Genomic DNA, 22,668 nt, shown 5'->3' with positions numbered 1-22,668 from the left:
CCGCCGTTCGCACAGGGGGCGCAGCTGCGTCGCAGCCGAGCCGCCCTTGTGCTGGCCGCCCGTCCCCACACCGGCGTTTCCCCAGTGTGCTCAGAAGCGCACTTGTTGGGGAAACGCCGGCTGGAAGCAGCAGCGGCTTCCCGGCGCTCCCCCCCCCACTTCCTGTACTTAACTTGTCCCCGGGCCTCTGGCGCGTCGCCGAGGCCTGGGGACACGCCCCCCTGCCCTGCGCCGCTGGAGCAGGCACGCAGGGCCAGGGGGGCGTGTCCCCAGGCCTCGGCAATGCACCGGAGGCCCGGGGACATGCCAGGTCGGCCGGGCACCGGCGCTCCGCGGCACCGGCTGCCTGGCTCTTTCTAGGACCATCCGTGCGGACGGTCCTAGCGTCGTCGGGTCGGCGTTGAGTACGCCGACCCGGCCGCTTCCGCATTCGTGCAGAAACGGCCTCAGTCACTGTAGCCTGAAGATTAGTTTTAATTCTGGGAGATCTCCAGGTCCTACCTAGATGTTGGTAACCTCTACATATATTCTAACTTTACTTGCTTGTTTTACAACCCCATTAGTTTTGCACATGCTGGTTGCTTTCTGAGGTTGCCAAATGCCTCTCAGTGCCTGCTTTGCAAGCAACAACGTTAGTAGCATGTGAAATCCTACCTGCCTTGAAATGGGCAGGAATGAACCCTAATGTATAGGATAGAACTGGAATAAAACACATTATACCTGGAAAGGTATTTTGGCTTTGATAAACTGCAAGACGTGCATACTTCTTCCAACATGTCTGATAATTTAGCAAAGAAGATCCCATAAGAGGTGCTCTCCCTGAGAAGTTCATCCCAATGGCACACAAAATGCTATAACCCAAAGCATATTTCCCACTAAAAACCAGTGGAACCCAATCTAAATTTAAAAAAAACCTTGGATGGCATAAGTACACAAAATAGAGCAGATATTCAGGATAAGTTTAGACAAACTACTAAAACTCATAAAAATTACTCACGGGAACTAAAAGCCTTAAATAAGAACTGAGCTACCATCTCTGTGATATATAGATGTTGGTCACTGAGCAAGTAAGCTACTGTTTCATGGTCACTTCTCTCAGGTCTCTTCTTCAACAAAGTTTCAATAAAAAGCATGTATAGATGCCAGGTTATTACAACAGAGAAGTGTGTGTGCTGTCGTCTCAGGAAGACCTGCTGAGCAAGAACAAAGTCTTTCACATTTTGGAGTATTATGATATCTACCTTTAGTATAGGCAGTTGGTAAAACATTCAATCGGGCTAACATGAAATATCGGCAAAGAGAAAGCCTAGCCAGATTGCTCATGTATTTTGGTAAAGAGCCCAGCAAGGATGGCTGGATGCCATAATACATTGGGGAGCAGAAAACCTAATCTAGAGATAAAACAAAACCAGCCATTCAGACCATGAACGAGAATAGTAATGGGAAATGGGTCTGAATCTGACTCCAGCTTGTTTTCCATTTTTGCATACACCTCTGTCCTGACATGGGAAATCCTTGGCCTATTGAGAGCATGTTGTGTGTGAGATCAGAGACTGGATCTCTTGATGGATTTTGCATTTCTTTGGTGAAGTAAGAGGGAGCAAGCCCAGATTTGATGGCCACAGTAGCACAGCAGCAAAAGTGCTCAACTGTGTGCTTTTTTTTTCAAATCCACCTCCACACGTAACTTTTAGTGTTAGGACCACAAGGAAACCACCATCCTCTTATTTGCATTTGTTAAAGAATTAAGATTATACCCCACCTTTCCTCTTGGCAGCTTACAAATAATAATTAAAACATTACCCATTAAAACCAAATGAAATCATTGATCCCTCCCCTACCTCTCCCCCTGCACCAAGAAGATGCCACCTGCTCATGTGCCAACAAAGGCTTTAGAGAACAGGCAAGTCTTGCAGTCCCTCCTGAGGACCTCCAGTGAGGTGAATCCCCTTCCCTTTTCAAGGAGTCCATTCCACATTGCAGGAACCACAATGGAAAAGGCCCAAGCTCTGGTCAACTCCATATGGACTACCCTGAGTTAAGGAAGAGCCAGCACATGGCAAACTAACCACTATAATTGGTCCATGAGAACAAATGTGAAGAGGTGGTCTTTCTTGCAAATTAATATTGGGGGGCAGGGTAGATCAGGACAATGGCATTCAGACAAAGGCTAAAACACCACTTCCCCAGTACCTCTGTGGCAATCAATCCAGAGGCCTTCTTGCTCCCTTTTGTATTAAAGTAAAACATTAAACTGTAAAAAAAATCTCACAATGGATCTCCTTCAGTACACGTGCTGCTGTGAAATGCTTTACCATTGTTCTTGTTTGTTCCCAGTTTAAATGATCAGCAGGTGTCAATGATGTGCAGTGAATCCCATTGCTCCTCTGATGTGCACAGTGAACCTTTCCTAACTGGATTATATTTGGAGCATGAGACTCCCTCAGCCTATGGATTCTGAGCAGCGAACGAAAGAGACTCTTTGAACTCTGTGTGTTGCTGAGCAGAAGTACAGGCACGTTTGTATGGTTTTGAGACAGGGCTGGGCAGTGGAAATCTCCACAGTGCCTACTTCCCCTGTCCAACAAGCAAACGTGTCTTCCAACTGGAAACTCTTAAGCAAAATTCTGGCATGAGATGTTCCTTGGCCATTTGATGTATTTGTCAAGGCTGGGGAAACTGGCTTATCATCTTTGAGCAGCACTCCAGGTCCAGCATAGGGGCAAGGGAGGGACTGAAAATAGTTCCCTCTATAATTCTCCTTACTGGCCCTCTAACAACTATTACTGTGGTGCCAACAGGTAAATGTCTTTGATCGTTCCAGTTTTTTGGAAAATTACTTCCTTTTATAAGTCTTTCTTGAAAGCTCATTCCAGACCAGAATGACAGGAGACTGTTTTTTTTCCTGCTAGTACAACCTCAAGTTCCACATTAGGTTGCCCAGTACACTTTACTGCTTTAGGAAACTTAAGAGTGGAATTCAGAACAAGATTTGTGGTTTTACCCAAGTTTTTCCAAACTTCATTTGTACCTGGACATATTGGAATCCAGAAGGCTCTACCAAAGGTCTATAAACTTGTAAGGTGTGCTGAAGTGACACAGTCATTTTATGCCAAGTCTGTTTACAATGCTTCTGCTCAGCCTGTATGGTAAAGAAGCCTGTATTTCACTGATGGCTCCATAACAGGTGGAATCCAGATCAGTGGACTGTTCTTGGTGGAAACTCAAAACTAATCAAAACAAAATTGGAAGTAGTATCTATCTTATTGTCTGTCCAAAGTAGTGGCAAAGGCAGGTAGTAGCTATGTCTTTCTTTTGTGTGCATTACTATCTAGTTGGATTGCTGTCTCCTTAAAATGATTCATGTAAAAATTCTTACAGTGAACATTCAAATTGCACATCTGGATCCAAGAATAGGCACATCCGTTTGTTGTTTCTTGTAAGGGAGCATTTCAAGAAGTGGAACAATACCTCTAAGTGCTTTATTCCATTGCTGCATTCCTCTTGCTAACAGGGATGTGCCTGAATGAGTTAGCATTGCCAATAAGGGGACAAACTACAGAAATCTATTTTGTGGATTTGACTAGTGTTGGGCACACTGATCCATGTTTCTATAGGCTGAATTACTGTCACATTTTCTATGCAGAATACCTTGAAGACAATTTGGAAGCTTTAGCTGGTTCAAAATGTGGTTCCCTGATTACTTAGGCATGTTGCCACTATGAACACATGTCAGCAGCTATGTTGGTTGCCTATAAGCTTCCAGGTCCAAATCAAAGTATTGGTGCTCCCTTGAATGCCCTTCATGGCCTGAGGCCCACATCTCTGAAGGGCTACCACTATCTATATGTGTGTTGTCTGCTGCATTCTGTGTTGCAATCCTTGTCTGCTATCCCCTGACACTGTCTGATGCGCATATCTTTCTCTTGCTCGTGATCTTTTCCCACTGCTGCTCCAACCCTCCTTGGGATTTTTACTTATAGAGCTCCCTCTCTGACAGTTTTCAGGGAAGCCTCGCTTTTGTCCGGCTTTCTGCTGACTCAGGATCTCAGTTGGAGAACTGGTTCTATTTTTCTTTAAGTATTCCTGCTTCAGTTTGCTAATGAAATCTTCTTGTGATCCAACAACATTATTGATATTTTGTTACTGTTTACAATTAAATTATATTATATTTTGATGGTTGTTTGTGTTATGGAGAGTCGACAGAAAAACCTTAACAGTGTGTATTTGACATGCATGGTTGCAGAAATAGTGGCATCTGTCAGGGAAGGTGTTATCTAGGGGATTGAGATACATTCCCAGATCCATGTAACAGTTTGAAATAACAAATCAATGCTGCTAGAAAGATATATGTAACCAGCCTGCTATATGTATCCACTGCCATCTGGGCATTCTTTCATTGATCTTTACTTTATGACTTCACATGCTTTGTAGAAAACTAGGCTTCCCCTGGTACCTCTGTCCCATGAGAATTGTATTACATCTGTTATCTCATAGCGCAGGAAGCCAGGTGGCTCTCTCTTGTTATCTGCTGCTGACCTTGGAATGCCTGAACTCCAAAGACTGTTTTTCACAACCTCTTGGGAAAATGGGAGGGGGGGGCTTTCAATGGGGGGGGTAAAGGGGACTGTGAATGTGAGCTTCGTCAGGACTGGCTTTGCCAAATATGGTGCTTTGATACCTCTTCAATAAACACTACTGATCAATACTTCCGAGCCCATTTATTTGCTTAAGGTTCTGGGACCTAAGAGCATCACTCCCTGCCCATCATACAGCCTGTCATGCCAGGTAACAAAGATCAACTATGGCCTATGTTGCATGCTTTTCACTTCTCTAGCTGCTGCTCACTTCACAGTGGGATTTCTTTATGGCTTTCTGTCCTTACCTGATCGCCCTGCTACAATGCAAGCTGAGCCGAGCTGAGTTGAGCTGCCATTTTGCCCACCCACCATCGACTTCCTTGTTTCATCTAAAATGCCTTTTTGGTGCCTTTTGTTTCCATATTAGATCTAACATTATTTTACTAAATTTAATGCAGTCCATCATCTTAATGATCTATCTACATGCTTGAAGTTTTTTTAAAAAGGCCCTCCCAATCAATTGGCAAAGGCAGAAGTAGGGGAGGAGAGGTGGGGTGGGGTGAAGACAAAAATTCCAAGGAGGGAGTAATGCAGGATCATCTGCTTCACTTTCCCTGCAAAACCAGAGAAAATGTTGCCCTTTGCCTGCTTTTTTAAACAGCAAGACTTTTCAGATCTGCAGAATGGTGAGTTCGAGAGGGGGGGAAAGGCACCCATAACAGAAACTCTGCCCTGGAGGAAATGTACACTCACTGCAATGCAGAGCACAAATGCATAATAGGCCAAAGTCTGCAGAGGGAGCCATTAAGGAGATTAGTTGCTGGAGAAACAGTGCAGGTTATCCAGTGTGCCTGACCTGGATTAACAACAGTTCATTTAAGGTGAAAGCTTCAGCTTGGGTTTGAACCACAAACCTTTCAAAATTGCATGGCATCTCTAGTCAGGGCTTGTTGTGGCTTTTTATGTCAGCATCACTGCACAGTAATGGAATCCTGCTTTCTGTGCTCTGAGAAAGTGTTGCAATGTGAATCGAAAGGCACTGCCTCTAGGCAGCATCTCACCAGACTTCTCTGTTCAAGTCCTATCTCTGTCACTTTCTAAACCCGGATTTTGTACAACTCGTTTCACTGCCTCCCTAATCCTTCCAGACACTTGCACACGCCAAGACATTTAGCTCTGCTTGGCACAGTCCAAAAATCAGCACCTTGAAAGAGAGCTCTGGTTTCATGGGGAGGGGGGAAGGATCAAGAAAGTGGCAGCACATATTGAAGAAATGGAGGTTTGTAACAGACTTCCCTCTGTGATACACCTTTGAAGATGCAAGCCACAGGTGCAGGCGAAACGTTAGGAACAAGATCCACCAGACCATGGCCACACAGCCTGGAAAACCCACCACAACCAGTTGAATCCAGCCGTGAAAGCCTTTGACAATACATTGGAGGTTTGGATTGTTCATTGATGCTAACATGGGAGAATAATCAATGCTACAATGGCATGGGATCCCAAGCAGAGGTGGGATCCAACCAGTTCTCACCACTTCTCTAGAAGTGGTTACTAATTTTTTCTGAGTGCCAAGAAGGGGTTACTAAAGCAGCCTCCCTGCCCAATAGGGACTGGAGGTGTATGTGTGCGGCGGCCTCACTATTTGAATCCCCCCACCATCAGAACCTGTTATTAAAATTTTTGGATCCCATCACTGATCCCAAGGAATAGGGTTGAAGTGGCTTGACTTGGCCAATGTCAGTTTTGTGACTCTGTGAATGTCCTGAAATGCAAAGTGAGCCTCAGGAAAGCATTATGTGCAAGACAACCTGCTCACATCAGAACATGCAGAGGAGATAGGAACACTCTTCTTAAAGATCAGGTGTGTAGTCTGGAGGAATTAGTAGATCCTACAGTGCAGTTAGCGTTGCTGACCCCCATGTTGGGCCTGGAGATTTCCCAGAATTACAACTGATTTCTGCACTATGGGGATCAGATTTCCTCTAGAACAGGGGTCTTCAAACTATGGCCCTCCAGATGTTCATGGACTACAATTCCCATCAGCCCCTGCCAGCATGGCCAAGTGGTAGGGCTCATGGGAATTGTAGTCTATGAACATCTGGAGGGCCATAGTTTGAAGACCCTTGCTCTAGAAAATGGCAGTTTTGGAGGATAGATTTTATGGCATTATACCTCTCTCCTCAAACCCTAGCCTCCTTAGGCTCTACCTCCAAAGTTCCAGGATTTTCCCAGCACAGCACTTGCAAGCTAATTGTATTACTAGCTGCCCAGAGTGCTTTTAATCAATTTGTGTTTGTTCTGTAGCTGCAACCCCTCTTGGAAAGGATGATCTCGCCACAGTTATTTATGCTTTAATAACGTAAAACCCAATTACCTCATATAGTTGCTCATCTCCAGGTTAAGGCCTGGTCTTATTCTAAAATTTCAACCAATCTCCAGACTAAAGAGGCCAGTTCTCCAGGAGGAAATGACAGCTTTGGAGGGTGGACTCTATGGTATCCCATCTCTACTAAGCTGCCTTCCCAAACCCTGCCTTCCCTAAGCACCAGCCCCAAATTTCCTGGAGTTTCCCAAACTGCAACTGGCAATCCTACTTTGAAAGCTTCACCTGTTCCAAAACATAGCCGTCAAGAAGACCTCACTATCATAAGACTATTTCCATAGTGCACAAAGATCTTCATTGACTCTCACTTTGTTTCCAGACACCATTAAAAGTGTTGGAGTTATCAAACACATTGAAATTTGAGATCTGGGTATCTGAAGAACCTCTCACATGAATGGGGCCATCAGCTAATATCATAATCAGTTTTTGAAAGTTATTTGCCTGGCACATCTTCATCACTTTTTAGGCAATGAGTAACATCTGCCTTGTTTATCTGAACCTGCGATGGTTAAAATTTATTCAGTCAGTTTGTGGACTATTATATTTGAGTTCATGTGATCAATTTATTTTTATTGTTGTCATAACTGATACTATTTTGTCGTGCTGTCTAATTCTGAATTTACTGTTTTACATTGTTTTGCTTGTATGCTTTCCAATGTATCATCAGGGTCCCATATAAACTTGTTAACAAGATTAACTAATCAAAGCTCCAATATTACCTGTCTCATGACTTCACTCCGTCTCATATTAGGACCAAGCCTAATCTCATTCTTGGTTGATTTCATTTGCCCTTGTCATGTCATTGTGCAGTCACGTGTGATTTGGCTGCTTGGCACTATAATATCACCTTGCTCACTGTGTGATCCCTGATTGGCAGTCAGACTTCTAAAAGATACTGTGGAGTTTGTCTTGTGTATGTTTGGTGTGTTTCCCATTACATATACTTTCATTGCTTTAAACCCTTCATGTAAGTGCCAACAGAGGACACACAAAAGACTTCCATTCCATGTGCTACCTGTGTGACATGCAAAACAGCAACTAGCACAACATCTGTAGGGTAAAATGCACAAAAGCTTTGAAAGTTCATGATTTTCAATCTTTTTCTTTTTTAGCAATAAAACTCCAAACTTTATGTGATGAAAAAACCATTCAGACCTTGCTGTTATATTCCCTTGCAGCCATTTCCATTTTCAGTATTGCGTTAAGTGTACAATTCAAAACTTTCCATGTACCTGGCAGAGGAAACAACTGTTCTTATAACTGAGAGCATGACTTGTAATTCTTTGGTTACATCTGCTAACTCGATTACCCCCTGCAACTAGAAAAATTAATCATTTATGTCTCAAGTTGGAGGAACGTTAGCAGCCCTGTGGAGGTTGGGGGGAAGCGCCCTAGTAAAACATTAATCTTACTCTGCTCGTCTCTAATTTGGACAGGTTTTACTAGTCCCAGAGCCAAGTTCACTGGTTTCTTGCTCCCATCAACCAAGTAAACCTGTTATAGGCTTTCCTCCATATTGGTATAATCAAAGCCAAACTAACGTTCCCTGAGGCCCTACTATGCTTTCTGTTCCTGTGTAACTTTGTTTTATGTGACACAGAAAGAAGGAGCATTGCAGATTTTCCAAATATATTTGTCCATGTTCTCTTTTTAATGATGCAGAAAAGGAATCTGTTTACTGTTGCAACATGGGGAAAGACTGGAAGGGGGATTGGCATGCTAATGGTTCCACTTGGGTCATTGCAATAGGGTAGAAAGCTAAAAGATATTGGCATGCAGAAATAAACTGCCAGGCGTAAGCAACATAATTTACAACTACTGAGGGTTGTCTTAGCCTGGTTCAAACATGCAGGAACAGGAGGAGGGAACAAAGCAAGGTGTGTGTGTTTAAAAAGCTAAGATAATAGGGTTGCCATCCTCCAGGTGGGACCTGGAGTTCTCCTGGAATCACAAGTGATCTCTAGATTACAAAGATTAATTCTCCTGGAGAAAAATGGAACTTTTAGAGGGTCAGCTCAGGCTTCCTATCTCTTCCCTCCCCAAATGTCACTCTCCCTAGGCTCCACCTCCACATCTCCAGAAATTTTCAAACTAGGAGTTGGCAATTGAGTGGTACTAGTGCAATATTTTTTTCACAATGCTGCCTTGCTCCGTCCCTCTGTTGCAGTGCTGGAGACCTCGGAAGGGAGGAGGGCCAGGCATGATTGATGACTGGTGTGGAGGAGGGTGCCAAAACTGGACAAGCCCCTGCTCCCTTCACCAAGAAAGTAACGAAAGACAGGTGGATGAGAAAAGGGGTAGGGAAGAAAAGGTGGAAGCATGTAAACAGGACTATATCAATGTTGGGGGTGTTGTGTGGTTTCCAGCAGTGGCGTAGGAGGTTAAGAGCTCGTGTATCTAATCTGGAGGAATCTGGGGAATTCAGATTAGCCTGTACACCCTGGGGAATTCAGATTAGCCTGTACACTCCCACACATGCCAGCTGGGTGACCTTGGGCTAGTCACAGCTCTTCGGAGCTCTCTCAGCCCCACCTACCTCACAGGGTGTTTGTTGTGAGGGGGGAAGGGCAAGGAGATTGTAAGCCCCTTTGAGTCTCCTGCAGGAGAGAAAGGGGGGATACAAATCCAAACTCTTCTCCTTCTCCTTCTCCTCCTTCTCCCTCTCCCTCTCCCTCTCCCTCTCCCTCTCCCTCTCCCTCTCCCTCCTCCTCCTCCTCCTCCTCCTCCTCCTCCTCCTCCTCCTCCTCCCAGGCTGTATGGCCATGTTTTAGTAGATATTTTCTCCAATGTTTCTCCTGATGCTCCTAGAACACAGCCCAGAAACCACACAACACCCCAGTGATTCCGGTTGTGAAAGCCTTCACCAATATATCAATATTCTTCACAAGACTGCAAGATGTCTGGCTTTTTTTTCTTTTTGAGTGCTTTAAATTTCAAATTGATATTCCTCAGAATGCTATTGCACAGGCTCATTATCATTCATTTTTGTTTTTTGGGGAAAAGCTGGCCCTTGATCCCCCCCCCCCAAATACCTGCAAGGAGTGGGGAGGGGCAGACCAGAAGGGGCAAAAACCCTGGAGCAAGGAAAAACATTGTGGTTTGCTTGCTCTCAGGAACCACAGGGCTTCCAGGACATGTGGCCCCATCAGCGTGAACACTCTGCTGTGAAGGAAACATACCCTCGCTGTGTGGCAGAGCACCAATGTATAATTGGCCTGACTGTGCCTCAGCCAGTCTCCTTCACTGAAGCAAGGGAGAAGGTGATTCACCATCCCCAGTGTCAAGCATTCTCATCCCAGGCTGCCGCATTGCATGGTCTTGTGGTCTCTCCATTGTTTTCAACCCATGAAAAGAGGTGAACATTTCCCTCCCTCCCTCCTTTCTCTGATTTTTGATGACTCAGAACAGAAGCCAAAATGTGTGCCAGTTACTCTCTGCAAAGTGAAAGCATTAGGAAGTGGGGAAAGCAAGAGAAAGGAGAGGACGAAAGCAGGCCTTGATGGGGACTTCATGCCAATCGCTTTCTTAACATAATCATTATGAGTAATGACTTCCAGATCTCTTCAATGTGTTTGTTATTACCTTGTACTGATCTCTTCCATACAGTCAACCTGCAAGATCACAGGCCTTCCCTAAAATCAGCCCTTCCTTGGAAACTGGCGCAAGAGGTTGCTTTGGCCAAGGTTGTTGCCGTCAGCTTTCTTCCTGAGAACGAGACCTCTGATGCTGTGATTCTCAGGAGTCCTAATGAAAACGACACCAGGATGTGAACTCAAGATTTGCTTTTCCCATTGACTCACTGGGAGAAGCAGGAAGGCTGTGTTTGTATTCCTTTTGGTAGGAGAAATGACCTTACCCGACTGTACTGGTGTAATTAATACATTTTGAATCTTACTAACATTTCAGGGCAGGGGGAAACCTGGTAGATAGAAGTGATGAGATTGTTATACTTGCGACAATAATGAGGAGATGGAAATAGGTATTAAAATATCAATATTAAACAAGCCAGAAAAAGCCAGGGCATAAAATCAGCATAAAACAGCATTCAACAGTCTAAAATTATATTTGTAATGTAATCTTCATACTAGAAGCAGACCATAAAAAACAGCTGCCAGCTCTGGGGGTGAAAATTCCTGGCGATTTGGTTGTGGAACCTGAAGAGGGTGGGGTTTGGGGAGGGGACAGACTTCAGTGAAGCATAATGCCATAGGGCAGGGGTGCTGGCAGGGGCTGATGGGAATTGTAGTCCATGAAAATTTGGAGCACCATAGGTTGGCCACCCCTGCCATAGAGTGTTCCCTCCAAAGCATCCACTTTCTCCAGGGGAATGGATCTCTGTTATCTAGCAATCACTTCTAATTCCAGGAGATTTCCACAAAGCATCTGAATTTTGGCAACACAAAAACAATTAAAATGATGGAACTTGGTTAGCTAAAAATCTGGATTAAAAAAAATTGTCCTGGTGTCTCGAGTTGCCAGGTCTCCTGCCAGAGCTCTATACAAGGAGATCTCCTGCTGGCAGCCCCTCTTATCTCTGGCTAACCCCTTTTATCTCTTATCAGGAGGCTGACCACAGAGAATGAAAAAATGCACTTACAGCAACAGCATGACATCATTTCCAGGGCAAAGCCACAGAGTTTCTGCTGAATCCTTGAGCAGTGTGATGTCACTTCCAGACTCATCCCAGAAATGGCATCAGTGCAATGTCACCTCCCTCATCATATCTGAAGTCCCCCCTCCCCCAGTAACAGTAATTTTGGCATATTTCCTATTGTAATGTATAGACAGACAGACTACAAATGATTATGTAATTCATACTGTTGAGTTCACCTTTCTTGTATGTTCTCCTGAGACCAGCAGGAGCATTTGGGCAGATTTGCATAGGACACAACCTGGTGAGAGATGACTACTTTTAAATGAATTTGTTTTGTACTTTTGGCCCATCTGATACAGAGTGCAGCCAAATAGCAGCTGAAGTAAACACAGGAGCACCTGAAAGTGCATGCTGTTAACTACCAGTAAAAAACTAATCAGGACAATTAACAGATGAAGTTCTTTTACCCCTCAAGGCCTGATCTGTTACTCCCTTACTATCAGAATGCCCCCTCCCTGTGCTCTGGACAACTTCACAACAGCACAGATGGTGCTACTATGTGGAAGAGTTGCCAGGTACTTTATCCTTCTAATTTCTGAAATGAAACTGTTGAATTTTGGAGTCTGGGTGGGGTTATGATAAATTCATGCCAGGACTTGAAAACAAAGGCAGTCTTTTTATAGGTCTTTTCCACACAGCCAAAATAAGACAACCTGGGGATGCTAAAAAGGTGTCCTAGGAAGGCACTCCACACAGCTTTCTTCCCAAGATGTCCTCAAAAAGTCTTATTTTAGCTCAAGAAATCTTTTTTAGAGAGCGCTTCAAAGTAAACCTTTTACCACTGAGTAGCCTGCAAGACATCTGCTGCCTGGCTGTGTGGAATGCAGAGCTCAGGAGATATCTTATTTTCCCCACCCCACCATTTTGCTCTCTGGACAGTTTCACCCTGCACCTGACGTTTTGTGTGCAGCTGAAAGGATTCTCCTGGCCATTTGCTGAAGGTTGCCCCAGGATGTTTGCTCTGCAGGCTCCAATCCTGGGTGGATTTTCAGCTCCAAATGTACATAGTTGTACTCATCTCATCATGCTGATTCTGGCAATATATAGTTTTCCTACATTAAAAAAAAATTTATGAGCTATCTCAGTAGCTACACAGACACAAATATGAGAATCATAGATGCTCAGGAGACTCATTGACCTCCCACTGAGAAGCACTGGGTTGACCTGCCTTCTATGGACTTACAGAGTTTTTCTAGGTAGTGAGAAAAAAACTAGAAAAACCAACTAGACAAAATTAAATCATTTTGTGGAGGGCAGGTCAACCCAATGCTTCTCAGTGAGAGGCAGGTGGGTCTTCTGACTGGCTGAGATTCTCATGTTTGTGTCTGTGTAGCTACAAAGATAGATCCTCAATTTTTAAAAAAGAATAGGAAAACTATATATTGCCTGAAATTTCAGGATGAGCTGAATGCAACTATGGGGCTTCTGTACTTTTGGGGCTGAAAAGGTGCCCTGGATCGGAGCCTGTAGAGCAAACATCTGGGGCTACCTTCAGCAAATGGTGGCAGGGAGAATCCCTTCAGCTGCACTCAAAACACTGGGTGCAAGCTGAGACTGAAACTGACCAGAGAGCAAATCGTCAGGTGGGAAACAGCCTTTTCCCCGCTCTGGCACGGTGGCACCTTTGCTATCTGGAAAGCACACCAGAAGCCGCCTCTTTTTAAGATGTCTCCTGGATGCCTTACTTTGGGTGTGCAGAATGAAAAGAGGCAGTCATCTCTTTTTAAGACTTTCCACAGACATCTTTTTTGTCCTGTGTGAAATGAACCACAGTCACCCTTCATAAGTGTTTGCCATTTAGGTAAACATAAAGTGCCCTTGTTTCTCTAGCAAGTCTCTCTTCTTCTGGAAATAATACTTACAACATATATTTTCCCTCTAGTATAGGTATTTTTTTAAAAATAGCAATCCTCAAACATGCTTGGTAAAATCAAATATTTGCCAGTTTTAGGAATATGAGGATTTCAGCAAGACAGACACTTATTGTCCATTGGCAACCAGTTCTTTAAAAATGTAGATTGTAGTTCTGTGTTGGCTTTGTAGCTGTGTTACGTCTAAAAAAACAAAAGATTATCTACTTCAGCTTCCTGTTACTAACAGTGACCAACCAAATTCATTTATGAAGCCTATGATCAATACATGAAGGCAAGAGCCCTCCCTGTTGTATTACTGCAATGGAAATTTAGCGATATACTGCCATTGAATATGGAAGTTTCATTTAGCACTGATGGAAGCAAATTCCAAAATTAACTCTCATAGTCATCCATGATTGATTCTCTGTTACAAACAGAAACAAGAGTAGACCTATGGAATTTGGTCTACTGGCTCTATAAGCAGATGACCCCATGAAGCCACCTTATACTGAGTCAGCCTGGTCACCTATTAAGGTCTGTAGTGTTTGCTCTGTCTGGCTGCTGCTCTCGAGGATTGATGATAGAGGTCTTTAACTACACCCATTGACTAATCTTTTCAACTGGAAATGCCATCGGTAGAATCTAGGGCCTTCTGTATGCAAACCTGATGTTCTGCCACAGAGCCACAGCCCCTCCCTATGTACTCCAAATCAAATGAAATTTGACTAATAGTTTTTTTTAAAAAAAAAACTGTTGCTAGCAGCAGAATAAACTCTGGCTCCCTGTTGTTAAAACCATAGGAATGTCAAATGGAACCACAGGGAGCTCTTCTGGTTGGGAAGGGCTTTGTTTCATGGGTCTTGTGAAACAATTTGGCTTTCGAAAAGGAAAGAAGGAGGAAAAGAGCAAGAAAGTTAATCTTTGTGTATAACTGTATCAGGTTACCAGAACAGCTCCTAATACTTGGACTTCATGGTTAATTGGCAACATATATTGAAAGCAATTTACCTAGAGATATATCCTACTGAATTCAGTTAAACAGCCCACATCACATATCTAAAATTACATAACGTATAGGAAGGTCCACACATGGAAAACTTGTCTGTTTTAGCTGCTAGAGAAAGAGTCTGAGAAATACTAGCAAAGGGAAATCAACTTTGGGTGGTATGAAATTATTCCTACCATCCAGATATACATATTTAAAAGTGCTCGTGTTCTTATTCTGTGCACCTAATATTGGGGTTCCCCTGCCAACAAGATTTGTCTTAATTTACTTGGACCTGTCAGTGTAGTTCAAAGCACCAGTGAATTTGAGATAACTCAGGGAGGTCCTACAGAGAAGTGTCTTCCTTGGACAAACAGAGGCATTGACCAAGTGGAGCCTGAAAGTGGTACACATTTAACCATCTCATAGATGAATTAATCATCCTGACAAGCAATAAGGAAATGTGTTTGCCATGCATTCTGCATCCACTCAGAAATCTGGGAAATAAAAGGATTGATGAGACTCTTCTACATATTACATACTGACAGGCTACCACAATGACAAATATATATTTAATTGATAGGTGACTAGATTTGGGGTAGCACCATTTTCCAATGCAGAACAAACTGCAGAGTCTTCCCAAGTGTAGCAGGAACTGCAGGAACAACTGTCTCTCTTTTCAAGGCTATATGTTGTGGGTACTGAGATGTGCACAGAGCTTGTCGTCAGTGGGTTGTCCATGGTGTTTCCAGGTACACTCAATAGCAAGTATCAGTATGATTTGGCTTCTGTGGCCAAGGTCTCAGAACATTCTCTTCCTAGTACCCCCTCCAGTCTATAAGGGCTCTATCCAGTGGTGGGATTCAGCAGGTTCACACCACTTCGGCAGAACTCGTCGTTAAAACAGTGCTTGTAAACCAGTTTGTTAAATTATTTGAATCCCCCTCAGCATGGTGCCCCATCCAGGACATTTCTAGTTTTGAGGTTGTGAACCTAATGTTGGGATTGAGGGACAGGTATTCTGCTGGTATAATGCTCACCCAGCCACCTAACAAGTTCCCTGCCTGAGCTGACAGAGGTGGCTTCAAGGATGGTGCAAAGATCCTTAGGCTGGTTGTCCTGAGGTACTTCAACATTCGTGAAGAGGCTATCTTGTCAGGAGCAGCTTCTCATTTGTAAATTATTAACAACAACAAAATTATAGAAGATGCCCATAGTTCTTCAGTGAGATGTTCAACTTGCTGGCCAAACTAAGTCAATTAGCACAGATAATTTTTAGATTTGTCAAAATGTAAATAGCCACAAATAGATACCCATGCATATAGATTAAAAACATGGATCTTAAACAAACAACAAAATAAAACTGTATTTTGCTCAAGATAATGTTTTATAGCAGACATAATTTCTCTTGCCCAGGGCATGAAATACCTATCATAACACTGTGTTTTCCATCTACAGGGGAGAAGTGGGGTTTATAAGTTAACACAGCAGGGGCGTAATGAGGCAAACTGGAGCCTTGGGAAAAACCTGAGTTGAATGCTCTCCCCCATGGGTAGCCACCCCACCACGACCAAATTTTTTTTTTTGCACCAGGTCATTGGTGCCTGCAGGGGATGCATTTTTAGACATATCAGCACCATCAGGAGACTGTCCTTATGCTACCCCCAAGTTTAATGCAGTTTGGTTCAGGGGGGACAAAGTTATGCACCCTCAAAAGGGTAGCCCCTATCTCCTTAGCTCCCATTGGAAAGGATGGGGGATGGGGCACCCCCTTTGAGGGTCCATAACTTTGGCCCCCCTGAACCAAACTGCACCAAACCTGGGGGGTATCATCAGGGCAGTCTCCTGATGAGACCCTGAAAGTTTTGAGACTGTGCCTTCAGAAAGAATTTGCTTAAAGTTTAATTGTCTTTAACTTAGTTCAGATGAGTGTCTGGGAGGAGAATGAGGGTGGGGACAAGGGCGACCTTGACCCCACATCCACTTTCCTCCCGGCAACTCACTTTAGCTAAATTAAAGACAATCAAACTCTGTGGGATTCTTCTTCTTCAGCGGGTGGGGGAACCTGGCCACCTTCCCACCAAAAAGAACCCTGAAGAGTTTGTTTTAAATTTAATTATGTTTAACAAATTTAATAATGTTTAACTCAGTTCAGGTGAGGAGGAGAGGAGAGGAGACTGGGGCGGGGACAAGGCCAGGCAGGGCGCTCTTCCCTGGCCTTGTCCCTGTCCACATTCTCCTCCCTGGCACTAACTTAAAGACAATTATAGGCCTTGCACCAGTCTTTGGACGTGGCAGCGAGGTATGTGTGGGAAGCAACGAGGTATGTGTGTGGGGCAACCAATGTGCCCCTAGGCAACCTGTGCTCAGAGCAAGATACCTGGCTTGCCTTACACCCCTGGATCCATCCAATGTCTCTTCCAGGTTTTCCCCTGAAGTGATGTAATGGCACAGATGATGTCACACACACCCCCACGTCCCTGCCCCAAACCTTTCTGCTGGTTGCCAGTCACACCCCTGCCATTTACAAACTTTGACTAATTAACCAGCTGTGACCTTTTCTGGGCAGACAAGATCTGATCACTTTGGTGCATGCCTATATTGCATCTAGAATAGATAACTGCAAAGTGCTTTACCTGGGGCTGCCCTTGTAAACTGTTCAGAAAGTTTGATTGGTGCAGAATGCTGCTGCCAGGGTGTTGACTAGAGTGGGTTGTAGGGACCCTGTCACTCTCACCTTGGCCTATTTACACTGGTTCTGAATCTGTTTCTGAACACAATTCAAAGTGCTGCTGTTGACTTCTAAAACCCTTTGGGAACAACATATCTGAAGGACTGCCTATTCCCTTATGAACCACCTTGAACACTACAGTTTTTCCAAGACCCTTTGTCAGTTACTCTCACCTTCCAAGATTAGGCAGGAGAAGACATTGGTTGTGGCACCAAAACTCTGGAACATTCTTCCAAAGAAGAGGGGGAAGAGGAGGAGCAGGAGTTTACACCCTGCCTTTCTCTCCTGTAAGGAGATTCAAGGCAGCCTACAAACTCTTTTTCCTTTCTCTCCGCACAACAGACATCTAGTGAGGTAGGTGGGGCTGAGACAGTTCTGAAAAACTGTGACTAATCCAAGGTCACCCAGCAGGCTTTGTGCGTAGGAATGGGGAAACAAATTCAATTCACTAGATAAGAGTCCACTGCTCATGTGGAGGAGTGGAGGATCAAGCCCAGTTCTCTGCTTTTAACCACTATATCACACTGTGCCTTTCTGTTGCCATCTTCCACCAGTGGATGAAGACTTTCTTGTTGCATTCAGTGTTCCCCCCTAATCCCACCTTCCTTTCCAATGTGTTAAATCTTGCTTTAGTGGGTTTTTTCTGTGTTTTATACCCTGGGTTTTAATTGTTTTTTTTAATTGATTTGGTGTCCATGGTTTTTACAAGGTGATTGCATTATGAGGTAACAAAATCCCATGAACCAGGTCTGTACATACAAACACATTCAGATTGCTTGGATAGAGCATGTTTTTTGCTGGGGAGATACAAATGAGCTGAAGGAATAGAAAACAGCAACAGACTGCATAAGCTCCATTATTGGAGTTAATGTTGGAAATTCTCCTAGTTAAACTGGCTAAATTCAATGCAGAGCAAAAGTCTGGAACAATGAAAGAGGAAATGGGAAATCTACTCCTTCCTAAATCCTGCTTTGATTCAGCAAAGCCAAGGTCAGCCTGCCTGTGGAATGGTAGGTATGGGCTGCTATCTACACAAGAAGCGCTTAACATTTTGGACATTTCTTTCCTTCTCATGTTGCTATTACATTCCCTTTCTGCTGTATTACTTTTTTGTCTAGGTACACATAAAAGAGGCATTTCGGCTGACCACTTTTCCTGACGGCCAGAGGCCCTTCAGACTCTCCAAGTGGTTAAGGTTGTTTCATAGAACTGAGACACTCCCTGCAGCCCACCACAGGGGCGATGGAGATTCAAGTCAGGATTGTGTACACATCAAAGTAAAGGCAGTCAACACCTCCTTGCCCCACCTGTAACACTGGCTTCTCCTCCTTGCCTTGATTCCTTTCCCTTAGCAACCTATTCCAGACACAAAAATAAAGGTCTATTCATAGACTGGCAGGTGGAAGATTAATACTGTCAAGGGAAGAAATTGCAGGCAAAATGATTTCAAAAACAAAATACGTTTGGATGAAGGAGGGAAAAAAGTGGGGGAGTGGAGCTTGCCTAAAGGCAGGAGTGGGGGATGGCAGCACCAACTGGCACAGTGCCTCCACACTGCAGTAGCAAGAAATTCCCTTCTCCACCCCCTTCTGTGCTAACATGAGTTGCCCAGCCCTGTATTTTTGCAGCTGTGCTTTTATTCCAGTGTGTCTCTCTTGGCGGGCATATGGGGCATGGCAGCTTGTAACAGAAGACTATGCTGCTGTAGAATTTTGATGGAAATGTTCGAGGCATGTACCAAACCCCTCACTGGGAATACCGAGGCCTTTCTTCCTGTTATACCTGATGCAGTTAAGTTGACCAAATCAAGACATTATATATGCCGCAGGCCCCGTTTTGTTCAGCTCTGTCTCTCATCTCCCCCTACTTCCTTTCTCTGAGCTTTTTCGGTTATGTGGGGGTCTATTTTCAGAGCTTCTGGAACCAAATAAGTAAACCTGCAAAAAGATGCTGCCCCTTCTTTGTTCTGGGCATAGCAGGGTTGTAGCAGAGTTTGTGTGCTTCCTTTCTGGATGTCCTTAGAGTGGAAATCTCTTTTTATGAGGTGTCTTGAGGAGTCAAACGCGTATTTGAAGTGAGAAGAGGAAATGAAAAATTGCACAGCAGAGGTGCCCCCAGCCTGACAGAGGAGTTTGCAGAAAGACTGCAGCTATTCCAGATGAAATGGGGTAGGGAGGGAGTGAACAGAAATTTAGCAGAGGCTTCCATGTCAGAGATCTGTCTGAAACACATACACACAAGCACCACATTGAGGTAGGTGTGTATTGTACAAGGGACAGGAAGAAAAGCATAATAGATCAACCTTCCATGCTGAATTATCCTGCTTTCCAGATGAGAAACCACTGAGATGCTTCACTGAGATCCACAAATCCTGTCCTTTAAGTTTATTCTTCTGTTTCCACTAAAAGCAGAAAACCATGCTGGACCAGGCCAGTTTGGGTTTGACTATAAATGCATTTCTGACATGGTTATTTGCCATGCAGTAACTTGTTTGAAATTGTAGGAGAAAAGAGAATGGGAGGAATCTTAGCATATCTTCATTACGATAAATCAAGAGGCCAATTATTAATGTTTCCCTAGAAAAAAGGCCAGGTAAAATACATTTGTTGAGGTGTGATTAAGAAACCATTTTGCTCACTCAGTTTTTACATCAGCACAGAATCACAGGGTTAGAGTAACCAGCTTTTCCATTGCTGCAGATGGTGAGACTTACTTTGCTCAATAATCACACCACAACGACAGGCTGGAAAGGAATGGGCCGCAGCCCGTTTATTAAACATTCAAAACATAACAGCATAACTATATACATGAGAGCTGGGCGGCAAACGGGTCGCACATCACATCCCAATAACATGGGACTGGCGGGAAGGGAAACCCCAGAGATAACACTCCTGCTTGCTTCAGCACCCCTTCCTCGCCCCATGCTGAGGTGATCGAGGCACCGGCTGAGCCCCAAGGCCTCCCCACAGCCCGTCCTCCTCCCGTGCTTGCTGGGGTGTCGGGCACCGGCTGAGCCAACGGCCGCCTATGGGCCCGACCCAACCCCACTCCCTAGGGTGTTGGGCAGCGGCCTGGCCTGCCGGCCTGCCAGCCTGCCCGCCCCACCCCCCGGCCCTTAACAGGGCATAAGCCTGGGAGCCCCAGCCGGAAGGCTCGTTCTCTCCCCAGATGTGCAACACCGTTGCAAACCCGCCCACGAGCTGCCCTCCCTTGCAGCCTTCACCGCCCAAGCTCCTCAAGCCTGAGCCTGTCTCTACTGCAACCAGCGGAGGAGAGTCACGTCGAGAACCGACCCGGAGCTATAAGTCCATGCCCCGCTGGAATAGGTATGGACGCCATCCCGGCTGGAAAAGGTCTTTTGCGTCCCGGGTGATCTCCAGAGTGAGCCTGCCACGGCTTCCCCGAGGGAGAGCAAGCACCACGCTTGGCGTGTCAGCCTTTGTTGACTTTTCTTGCAGGCCCTGTCCACGCGGCGTGGGGTCCACCGCTCCGCCTTCCAGTGGACCCAGCCGCTGCAGCAGCTTCGGACCAGACCATAGGTCATGCCAGGCCGATGCCTGGCAAAGCTCCCCACCTGAGCGTGGTAGGCCACCGGGTGACAACGTAGATCAAGGCCCGAATTCCTGACAGGGAGATCCTCCTCCCCCAGGTGGATAACCAGTAGGTCCAGTGTGGCCAGCTGGAAAATGTACTCGATAAGCTTGGGCTCCAGCTCATGCCAAAGCATGTGCCCCTGCCCCATCCAGGAAATTCTTACGTGCGCCCCGAGCCCAAGATGCCAACCCCAGTCAGAAGTTCGTGCGTAGTCCCCGGCTCTGTTGACGGCAGGCCGTGCCCCACGGCACCCACACCTGCTCGATAGAGCTGTCTGCAGGCGTCCCTGGAGGCATCACTGTGAAGGGAATCAACAAGTCAGATGTGTGAAGCGAATGTACGCCCGAAAAGCCCCGACCTCCACACCTGCCCAGGGAGCGGATGTCCTCCTGGGCCCTGCCCTCCTGAGCTGCGGACGTGGCGGCCCCTATTCTGAAGGAATGCAGGCCGAACTCTGCGGCTGGCAGCCCAGCCCGGGCCAGGCACGCTCGGAACACTGCCAGCATCTGGAACCTGGTGAGGGGGGTACCGTCCTCATGCACCAGGAGCATGCCGCCCACTCGCGGCCTATGCCAGAGCCAGGTGATGAGGGATGCGAGGGGGCAAGTGGCGTCGCCCGGCAAGACTGGCATGGTGACCCAGGCGCCGTGGCCTTCCTGGTCAGTCTTAGAATGGGCCAACCATGCGTATACTATGTCCCTGGACAGGACGAGGTGCTCCCTCTGGAGCGCGGCGCGGACGGTTGGTCCCTGGTCGGGGCAACTAGCTCCCCCCAGGCCTGAAGGCCCCGTGGTGGGGCCAGGTGGAAAGCGGCTGAGAAAAGCAAAGCGCTCATAACGAAGACAGCTGTACAATTCCTGCCGCAGCTCCCCGGTGACTGCCCTTAACACCTCCCTGAGTGACTGGGCGTCTAAGGTCCCTCTGTCTGGGGACCACTCCGCCGCCATCCCCGCCACTTCAGCCGGGCGAACTACCTAACGACGGTGACGTCGGGGAAGCCCGAGATCTTGCAATAAAAGGCGATGTTCGCCAGATGCACTCCCATGGAGCGTGGGTGTGTCCCCCGCTCCATGGAGTTGTACCAGATTACTCGCGAAGCAGGAGGCCCTGTATCCACCCCACGCCACAGACAGGGCCTTGGACGCCAAGTGCGTGAAGCTCCGGAAGCGCGCGCGGCTCGGTCATACTGCTCTCACGTGTAATGCCCGGTGCCAACGAGTTCAAAGAAACACCTGTGATGACGTCTCGCTGCCAAGGTTCCAGAGGGACGCCCGGCACTGTCGTCGGGAATGGCTCCGCCCGGGGGGCCGAGGCGTCGAAAAACGCATCCACCTGCTGGGACGAGACAAGGCATCAGCAGTATCTCATTTTGCAAAACCTGGAACAAAAGCAGCTTTGAAAGAAATGTTATCAGTGAGGCATGTGAAGAACCAAGTTGCGTAACCAAGCGCGCATAACCCGTGCCGACTTGCTTTCGACTGCCTGTTCACCCGCACACGCCGCCACCACAGCCTGCTGGTTGTGCGCGACAAGAAAAGTGCGCACCCTTCTATTTTGCCAGGAGTGTCATGCCAGATATGTACCGCCACCAAAATGGGAAACAGCTCCAGAAAGGTGAGAGCCCTGGTGATGCCCTGTGCGTGCCAGGCCGAAGGCCAGAGACCCTGTGCCCACTGACCCTGGTGGTAGGTACACACCGGCCAAAAGCCCCGGAGTATGCGTCAGAGTGCACCTGCAGCTCCAGGTCGGGTTCCAGAGGTGTCTGCCACAGGGGAAATGCCGCTTGAAGCCTCGGATGAAAGACAACCAGACCTGCAGGTCTTCTTTCAGGTCTCCAGAGACCCTGGATGTGGTGATCAGGAGACTTGCAACCAGACAAGGACCT

Source organism: Sphaerodactylus townsendi, linkage group LG02 (assembly GCF_021028975.2).
Source record: "Sphaerodactylus townsendi isolate TG3544 linkage group LG02, MPM_Stown_v2.3, whole genome shotgun sequence".
NCBI lineage: Eukaryota > Metazoa > Chordata > Lepidosauria > Squamata > Sphaerodactylidae > Sphaerodactylus > Sphaerodactylus townsendi.
The sequence above is the reverse complement of the archived record's forward strand: the minus strand, read 5'-3'. Positions refer to the sequence as shown.